Source organism: Liolophura sinensis, chromosome 11 (assembly GCF_032854445.1).
Source record: "Liolophura sinensis isolate JHLJ2023 chromosome 11, CUHK_Ljap_v2, whole genome shotgun sequence".
NCBI lineage: Eukaryota > Metazoa > Mollusca > Polyplacophora > Chitonida > Chitonidae > Liolophura > Liolophura sinensis.
The window spans coordinates 22128024-22138255 of record NC_088305.1 but is presented as its reverse complement, the minus strand read 5'-3'; positions in this window follow the sequence as shown (position 1 = coordinate 22138255).

The following is a 10232-nucleotide window of genomic DNA, read 5'->3' as shown; positions in this document are numbered from 1 at the left end:
TACGCCATATGCGGGACCCTTTGGTGTATTCCTATCTAAATAAGGATAATTTACAAAATCAAAACTGAAATTATCCCTCTTGTCGTATAGGCGGCGTGAAAGGAGACCTTGTTTGTCTTTGTACAGATATAGATCCAAGTAAGATGTACCATCAGGACTATCTGTTGTCTCCTTTAAATCCAATGAAGGCGGATAGATTTCCTTCACCGCTTCAGCAATATGGGGATTATTTAACGCCAGTAGATCATCAATATACCGCTTGGTAGATGAAAAGGATCGAGCTTTAAAGATAGTACTTTTAAGTAATTTCTGCACACAGTCGTGTTCATATGAAAATGGGTATAGGTCTGCCAAAAGAGGCACACAGTTGGTACCCATTGGAATACCTATGCACTGTTGGTAAATGGTATCTCCGACATTAGCCAGACAAAACCCACATAGTTTGTGACCACAGGCGTGAAGCATTGTAGCTAGTAAATCGTTCAAACACACAGCAGTGCTCCATGGTGAAGTGTTAGCTGAGCCGGATTGCGAGCTGTTTATATAGGGAGCTGAGGCTGCATCCAGCGTTATGTAATTGAATGCTTTATTTGTTTAACGAGGATTCCCCCACAGCCCAATGGCCACTCGGGGGTCTCCTCGACAACATATAAGATATGTACAGGACAAAACAAGGAATTGGTTACAAACATAAATATATAAAAAATGATACACATAGATACTAGACCGAATAAACTATACACATATGTATGTAATGTATGCAACAACAAAAATATTTACACTACTAAAGAATGAATCGTACCATATGTAATAAAATGACGCTATAATGCAAGGACATAATGACTACTGAAATAATATTTATCATTATCATTTAATATAAGAAGAAATTTCAATGATACCCATCGATTTAAAATCTCTGATTCTGCAATAAATTTATGCACAATTTTTAAGACAATTTTGTTTTCATCAGTTTTTGGTTCATCGGATCCAAATAATACTATATTACAAATATATTTTGAACACGAAGGAATAAATATTGTGTAGTTTACGCCTGGAGATATTGTTGATGTAATTTGTTCGAGCATATGCTTTCTTTGATTGGCGTATCTGGGGCAGAAATAATGAAGTACATTTTCACATAAATGATTATAATTCGGGCACGCGAGAACATTGCTTAAATTGTACTTTAGAACATTAGAACGTTAAGTCACATTCTCATTCGGCATTGAATAACAGAGTGGTAGGAATCGAACATGTTAAATGAGTTTTTTATTTTTCTTGAAAAACAGAAATTGCTCTATTATTCCAACTGAGGCATTACCGATAAATGTTCCAATTTTTGACAGTTTTGGGGAAGAAAGAGGAGGAAAATAATTGAATCCGAGTTTTAAAAAGTCGAACTTTGTCCCTGTTTCGAAGGTTGTATGAGTGATATTTCTGCCGTCTAATATCCTTTTTAGATGGGCGGAGAAAGTCCATTTACAATTTTATGGAAGAGTAGAATTCTATGGTATCGACGTCGATTATGTAAAGATTCCCATTTGAGTTCATTTAATAACTATTGTATGACGTCTGACTTAATTCTCCTGTACAGAGTAATGCCACGCGTCTTTGGATAACTTCAAGAGAGTTTGCCAATTTAAGGCTACAGTTGTACAGAACATTGCCATATTCGATTGACGTCCTTAATAGGCTTTGGAAGAGTGACGAGAAATTTTTTAGCGAGAGTTTTCTTTGTTCTGTAGAAAGTACTTAATATCCTGTTTGATTTGTTTACTACAGCTCAAATGTGTTCGTTCCACTTACCGTTATATTGCAGAATAATGCCGAGGTGTTTGTGGCAGCAAACGCTTTTTACGTTAAATACGGAATAGGATGACAAGGGTTACATTTTAAAAATATAAGCAAGTAAACAGTTTTAAGAGCGTTAAAGTTAACAACCAATTGACTTGCCCATTTTGACAAACGATCAAGATCTCGATTTACTTTAAGCCTCTCAGTCACTGAAATTATTGATCTCTTCCAATAGTGACGTGTCGTCAGCAAAAATGTTAATATCACTTTCAAGGTTTGTAATTATATCATTCACACATATTAAGTAAAGTTATAGGCCTAGTACAGAATTCAGTACCATTAATACAGACCTTGAGTTTTATATCCGTCAGATAGTCATTCAGCCAAGAAAGTAATGGATCTCCAATACCAAATTGCTCCCACATAAACCGAAAACCTTTATGCCAAACTTTATCAAATGCATTACTCACATTAAGAAAGACCATACACGTCATTTCCGTTGTCAAGGTTTTGATATATTTTATGTACTATCTTCAGTAACTGATATATGGTAGAGTCCCCTTGTTTGAATCCAGAGTTGTTCGGTATTACACTGTAAAGAAAAATTAAATAGTTTAGTTAGAGATGGAACAATACTTTCAGCACAACGTGTGAGCATGAAGCTACTTATACCATCACAACCAGACGCTTTTCTCGTACTTAGGTTTTTAAGTAAAAAAGTCACCCCCTTCTCACAGGTTTGTATGCAAAGAAGTCGTGAGTTGGGGTAAATCTGGTATTGTATGTGGTAGAATTGAATGGGAGGCTAAGGAACTGCAGAATTCATAGGCTTTGTCGTTGTTGTTCTGCTTTTGGGCCTAATAAAGATTTCATCACTGACCAGTAGGGGTTTTTTTTGTTTTCTTATCTAGTTGAGGGTCAGTTAATTTAAGTTTAAAATTTGAGGAGTAACGCAGTGTTGCATTACGTTTAACAGTATTCAGTTCTAGAAATGTAGAAACGCAATTTGTCTTCCTCCGTTTTGGTACGTTTCAATTTTGTTAAAGCATCTGCTTCCGATCCGTAGTTTTAAAACGAACATCACTCGTCATCCAGGGTCTGTCACGAGGGCGAATTGTGATAGTTTTGTTTGGTATACATTCGTTACAACATGATAGGAATAATTTATTTCAAACATAAAAGATTTCATCTATTACATCCCATGGCGTAACAGATAGGAGATGACATAAACCAACTATGTCGGCACATTTGTAGTCCCAAACATGCCTTTTGCAAGTCTTAGGTCGGTCATATCGGGTGATTTGAATGAATGAATGAATGATTATGGCTTAACGCCACATCGGCAATGTTTCAGCCAGAACAAGGTGAAAACGCGAGACGGTTAAGGTTTTCGATATGATAATATCGTACAGACAGACATGATTAAAATCGTATAAAAGAAAAATAAGAGTTAAAACTCGAAAACCAGGGTTATAGTACATGTATAAATCTATATGTATATAACTGTTTATCTATAGATGTTTATGACAATTAAAATTTATATTTCATGATATAGGCCAATGGCCTTCAAATATTTTATAACAACATCTTTATGTAATTCAGTCCGTTCTGGTTTTTGTAAAAACTGAAATCTTCCAATTTTTCGTCAGCCAAAAGGAAGACCAAGAAAGACAAGAACAAGAACACAAGGAGACTCTCATGAAGCTGTTGGTCATCAGAAGATGGAGCGGGTTAGTAAAAATAATTAGTTTATGAGGTTAATTACCACATATTATCACTAATTTAAAATTGTGAAACTTAACAATATCCACTTATTAGAACCTCTTTTTGTTTTAAACAGACATCCTCATTTCTACTACTCCCCTTCCTCCCGACCTCACCCCTTTTCCCATCCTTTCTCCTGACCTCACCATTTGCCCTTTCCCATCTTCTGATCTCACCCCCTCCCCTTCCCTGAAGTTAACCATGCCCAAATCCTTTCTCCTGATCTCACACTTTGCTCCGTCCTCCTGACCATACCCCTCACCCAATTCCTTCTCCTGACCTCACCAATTCCCATATCTCTTCTCCTGAACGCACCATTTCCCCCTTCCCTTTTTCTGAGCTGAGCCCTTCTTCTGACACCTCTCCCTCAAACCCTTTTCCCGACCTCGCCCCTTCCCACGTTCCTATTCCTGACTTCACCCTTTCCCTCTACCCTTCTCCTGTCCCTTCTCCGGACCTCATCCATTCTCCTGATATCACCCCATCCCACGTCCCTGGTGTTTTAAAATTTTTCTATGGCTTCATTCCATACAAAATAACTCACATTTTCTTTGTGTGCGAAATGTTCTTATTGGAATATTGGGCCCTCGATAGCCAAGTGGTCTAAGGCCTTTGTAGCCTTACAGCAGTGAGGTCAGAGCTGAATTCTGACTTGGGTCTTTCTCTCCCCGGTTTTGTTGGACAGCCTTGCCAGAGTAGCTGCCTATGGAGAGCCGGTTTTCAGCGGGACTTTGTCAGGTCCTCTCCCACCGTAATACACTGGCACCGTCGTCATATGACTAAAATAATGTAAAGTATAGCTTTAAAACAACCCTTAATAGAGTATTCATCAATTCTTACATGGTGTTTACTTTGTTTTACTACTTATTATATAATGTGTCGTACTAACCGTTATGTTTTATTTTCAACAGGACCAGCTTAAGGTTGAAGTAGCCAACTGCACACAGTTCATTAAGGCAGGAAAATTTTTGTTCGGCTGGTCTTCGATTGAGGAAGAGTGGTTGGGAAAATCTCGAACGGGGAGTAGGCCCAATACGTTTGCGCCCACCAAGGAACGAGTGGAAGACAACGAAAAACTTGCAGTTACAGATGGTAATGTTATCATGTACCATATATCACTGAGTGCAACATCAGAGTTGTCGAAGTGTTCTATCTCTTTTCAGTTATTTCTTTTCACCACGTTTGAAAGAGTATCCTACAGTAAATTTAAAAAGGTGGGGAAACATTACTGTGTTAACAGATGCATCTCATCAAATTCAAATCACCTGTATTTTCTCACTATTAAACTTATAGATATTTAGTGAGGCTTAACATTTTTCCTTTAATTTTCTTTCAGAAATTCTACAAGTTCAACGGCATAACACAATCATTAATTAATGGAAAGTTAGCAAAAATTAATAAGCCAAGACGAACATGTAAAATAAAATCTTTGCTCTGCTCACGCCAGCGATGCTGTCAAACAAATCATATATAGAGTTGACTCAGTAGAATCTTTGCCGAACATCACAGTCAACCAGGACATGTTTGATGCCGTATTCAGCATCACATCCAACACAATCGGGAGCACTGCTCCCATCTAAGATGAAATTCTATGTTAGATGAGAATGCCCAAAACGACACCTAGTTAAAACTACTTGGTCTCTACGAGATATTTGGTAAGTATGGGCATTGTAGCCAATGGCAGGATGAATAGCATGCAGTTTATTATGGATCTGCAAGACCCATTCACCCTGCCAAAAGCGACGAATATATTTAAGAATATTGGGCTTCACGTCAGTATAAGGGATTTTAACTTTTGATATGGATTTATTTAGGGCAGCCTTTGCCTCCGTGTCTACGACTGTGTTTCCATGGATATCAGTATGACTTGGTATCCAGCAGAATATAATATCTTTACCTCTTCTAATTAATTTCCTATGTATAGCTAAAATTTGAAGGATCAAGGGATTTTTAAATTTATTATTCTGTATTGCCAATAGGCAAGACAACGAGTCAGTGCATATCATTGCCCTCTGGGCACACCCAGAAGAAACATATGATAAGGCCAGGAGTATAGCTCTGGCCTCGGCAGAGAATATTGAAGAACAGGATGGAAGACGAAAGGAAGAGACCCGCTGCTCTAAGACAGCCGCAGTCGCAACCCTGTCCCCATCCTTCGACCCGTCAGTATATATAAATTTATAATCCGTATAATTAGCTTTAATTTCAGCAAAACCTTGCTGAATTATAAGAGGATTTGTATTGGATTTATTATATTTACGTAGATCAAATATTAGTTTTGGTTGTGGGAGAAGCCATGGAGGAGACTCCGGAAAAGACACCGGAGCTATATCATCCAGCTTGATGTTAGCTCCCACAATATGGTCCTGTATACGAAGACCGAACGAAGGGATCTTGTTAGGACATTTAGTATATTTGTCTACATACAATGGATTGAAAACACAGTCGTAGGCAGGGTTTGTTGGATGAGCTTTAAGCTTTGTACTATATTGAAGGCTAAGTTTTATACGTCGGTGATATAAAGAAGGTTCATTTGCCTCCACGTATAAACTTTCTACTGGTGAGGTTCTAAAAGCACCAAGGCTGAGCCTCAAACCTTGGTGATGAACAGGATCCAACATTTTAATGTACGACTTCCTAGCGGAACCGTAAATGATGGATCCATAGTCCAATTTAGACCTCACCAGAGAACGATATAAATTAAGTAAAACTGATCGGTCAGCACCCCAATCGGTGCTAGACACGACCTTAATTATATCGAGAGCCTTCGTACATTTAGCTTTAAGCATTTTTATGTGAGGTATAAAAGATAGCTTACTATCAAATATTATACCTAAAAATTTGGTTTCTCCAACAATTTTAATCTGTTTACCACAAAAAGTAAGCTCAGGGTCAAGATGAAGTTTCCGTTTATTACAAAAATGCATACCGACGGTTTTAGACGTTGAAAATCTAAAACCGTTTTCAGTTGCCCATTTCTCGATCTTATTGAGACAAAGCTGCAACTGACGTTCGATATTATTCATATTCTTAGCTCGGTAGCATATAAGGAAATCATCGACATATAAAGAACCCTCTGTGCCAGATGTTAATGTTTTTGCTAGGCTATTTATTTTTATGCTAAACAGAGTTGGTGATAGAATGCTGCCCTGGGGTACACCCATTTCCTGCTCATAAGAGTCAGAAAGAGTGGACCCAACCCGTACCTTAAACTGACGATCGGATAAAAATTGAGATATAAATATAGGTAATCGACCTTTAAGACCCATGTTCGCGAGGTCTTTTAAAATACCATATTTCCATGTGGTGTCGTAGGCCTTTTCAAGGTCAAAAAATATGGACACCACATGTTCATTATTGATAAAGCCATCGCGAATAAAAGTTTCAAATCGAACAAGGTGATCCATGGTAGATCTACCTTGCCGAAAACCACATTGAATGTTAGATAAAAGCTTGTTGGTTTCAAGAAACCAAACAAGTCTATCATTAATCATCCGTTCCATAGTCTTACAGACACAGCTGGTAAGAGCTATGGGACGGTAATTATTTGGATCATTATGATCCTTACCCGGTTTGGGAACCGGGATAATACACGCCTCCCTCCATGAGGCTGGAAAATTACCAGTTATCCAAATATCATTAATCAAGTCCAAGAGAGTCTCCAGTGGCTCAGGTGGTAAATGGTTCAGAAACTTATAATATACATTATCAGGACCACAAGCAGTATCGTGGGCCTTTTTTAATGCAGTTTTAAGTTCATCGATATTAAAAGGATTATTATAATCTTCTAAATTCTTAGAAGAAAAGGGCAATTTAATTTTCTCCTTCTGGGTTTTAATACGTTGGAATTCTTTAGTATAATTCTCAGAAGAAGATTTCTTTGAGATTGTTTCAGCTAGTTTATTAGCTATATCGGGTGGAGAAGTTATTATATTATCTCCATCTTTTAAATGCTGAACTTTTGCTCTATTATTTTTGCCCTTAAGTTTCTGAACCATGTTCCAGACCTTACGCATGGGTGTTTTTGACGTAATGCCCGAAACAAAGTTCCGCCAACAAGATCGTCTCTTGGACTTGAGTAATCGACGAGCCTTAGCTCTAAAAATACGAACCTGGTTTAAGTTATTATCAGTAGGACAAATATTAAATTTTCGCTCGGCCTTTTTGCGGTCCTTAATGGCTTTGCGACAGTCTTGATCATACCAGGGTTTACTTTTGGATTTGGGATTTGTCGAGGTTTTAGGGATAGTTCTATCGGCAGCTCGTAAAACAAGCTCGTTAAATTTTAATATTGGATCATCTGCTGCATTGAGAGTCTCTGGAATGATATCGGCCTCACAGAACATCTCAAATGCGATCCAATCTGCTTTATCGAATTTCCACCTAGCTACACGTTCTAAAGAATTAGAAGTGATATGCTCTAGGATAATAGGAAAATGGTCACTACCACAAAGATCGTCATGCACCTTCCAAGAAAAATCAAGGAGAAGTGATGGATCCGTGATAGTGAGATCGATAGCAGAATAAGCGCCATTACCCGGATGTAAATAGGTATTAGAACCATCATTGAAATAACACAGTTTTTCCTTACATAAGAAGTCTTCGACTATCTTGCCCTTATTATTTATGTTGTTACTGCCCCATAGAGGGTTATGGGAATTAAAATCTCCCATTATAATAAACGGTTTAGGCAATTGTTTTGTAAGATTATGTAACTGAGAAGCTGACAAAGAAGTGTTCGGAGGTATATACACCGAACATAATGTGACTGTTTTAGACAGTGAAATACGAACGGCCACAGCCTGAAGCTCTGTATGCAGAGCAACAGGGCTGTGGATAATACTGTTATTTATAAATATCGAGGAGCCGCCTGCAGCTCGCTCTTCTTCCTTTGAATAAATACTATATAATGAATAATTTTTAAGAGTGATTTTATCTTTGTCAGATGTCTTCAGGTGAGTTTCCTGAAGACACAGGGCAACTGGATTGAAAGATTGAACTAGCTGTGTTATTTCAATAAACTTAACCTTAAGACCTCGACAATTCCATTGTATAATTTTGTCATATATCGCCATTATGGAGGAAGACGTATTGGGGATTTATGTCTTGACCGAGGACGACCCTTTTTGGGAGATCTACTAGGAGATCTCCCAGGTGCAGATGATGTATCCATCAGGTCTGCACATGAAGTTGAAGGATCGACATCCTCCAACGATCCAAACTTATTATAAGTTTGGATTGGGTCCCTAGTGGCCTTAGAGGGACGCTCCAGGGGGCCACTAGGTTTATCCTTTTTATGATTTTTCTCAGATTTATTTTTGTCACCCGTTGTTTTCTGTGAAGAATCAACGGGTTTATTAGATTTAGATTTATTATCACATGAAGTGTGGTCAGATAAAGAAAGTGCTGGATACTCAGGTAAGGTATTAGGTATTTTAGATGGGTTGATATCAGTCTGAGATGATGAGCTAGCTGTCTTATTTACAGATTTCGTGACGAGTTTCTGTGGCTGTTCTTTTTCAATGGGCCAAGTAAAAGTTGTTTGGACCCCCACAGAAACAGTGGTTTTCCTTACAATGTTGGCAAAAGTAGATGTTGTAAGGCCATGCGTGACAGAGACCATACGCTTTGCTTCCTGATAGGATATATTATTTTTACATTTTAAGGTTATAATTTCTTTTTCTTTTTTGAAAAGAGGGCAGTCCTTGGAAGAGGCCATGTGGGCTCCGCTACAATTGAAACATTTTATTGTTTTTGTGCAGTCGAAGCCCTCATGCCCTGCTTCCGCACATCTAAAGCAGACCAGTGTGTTGCGGCATTGACTCCTGCCATGGCCAAACCGCTGGCAGGAGAAACACCGGGTGGGGTTAGGTATAAACAAATCCACCCTCACACTATACGGCCCGATAAATATAGACGACGGCAGGGAAGGTCTGTTAAAAGTTATCATATATGTGTTGGTTTTTATCAGGTTTCCATCTCTTCTAATTAGGAAGCGTTTTACCTTACTTACTCCTTGATGTTTTAGTTCTTAAGTTATTTGTTCTTCGTTCATTTCGGTAAGGTCCTGGTCTCTGTCACGAATTATTCCATGACAGCAGTTCAATGTATTATGTGGAGAAACAGAAACAGGCTGCTCTCCTATGTTTTGAATTTTTAATAAATTTATATATTGTTGTTTTCTGGAAACTTCCAACAAAATGTTCCCAGATTTCATTTTTTTGACTTGTTTCAGAGTTCCAGCATAACTCTCTAACGTTTTTTTAAGTACAAATGGATTTATTTTCATTTTGCCTTCATTTTTATTAGATATTACTAAGAAGGTAGGAAAATAAGTATTTTCTCCTTCAATATCTAACGGAACTTCATTTTTTCTTTTCTTAGCAACGACTGTTGTGATTTCAGAAGAAGCCATGTTATATTTTATTTAATTTCACCCTGCGTGTCCCCCACCCGCCACGGAGTGCCAACAAGGGCGAATCTACCTCTGCGGATGACCAGCAGAGAATAAAAACAGGGAATCCACGCAAGGTATACTCGAACAGATTGAGTTATACGAAAAGGTTAAATTCAATCTACTCGATTGACCCATTAGCCACCGCCTTCTGCATTGACCCCAAAGGAAGTGCATCTGAAGAAGAGCCAACTTGACATCTCAGTAAGACAAAGAATAA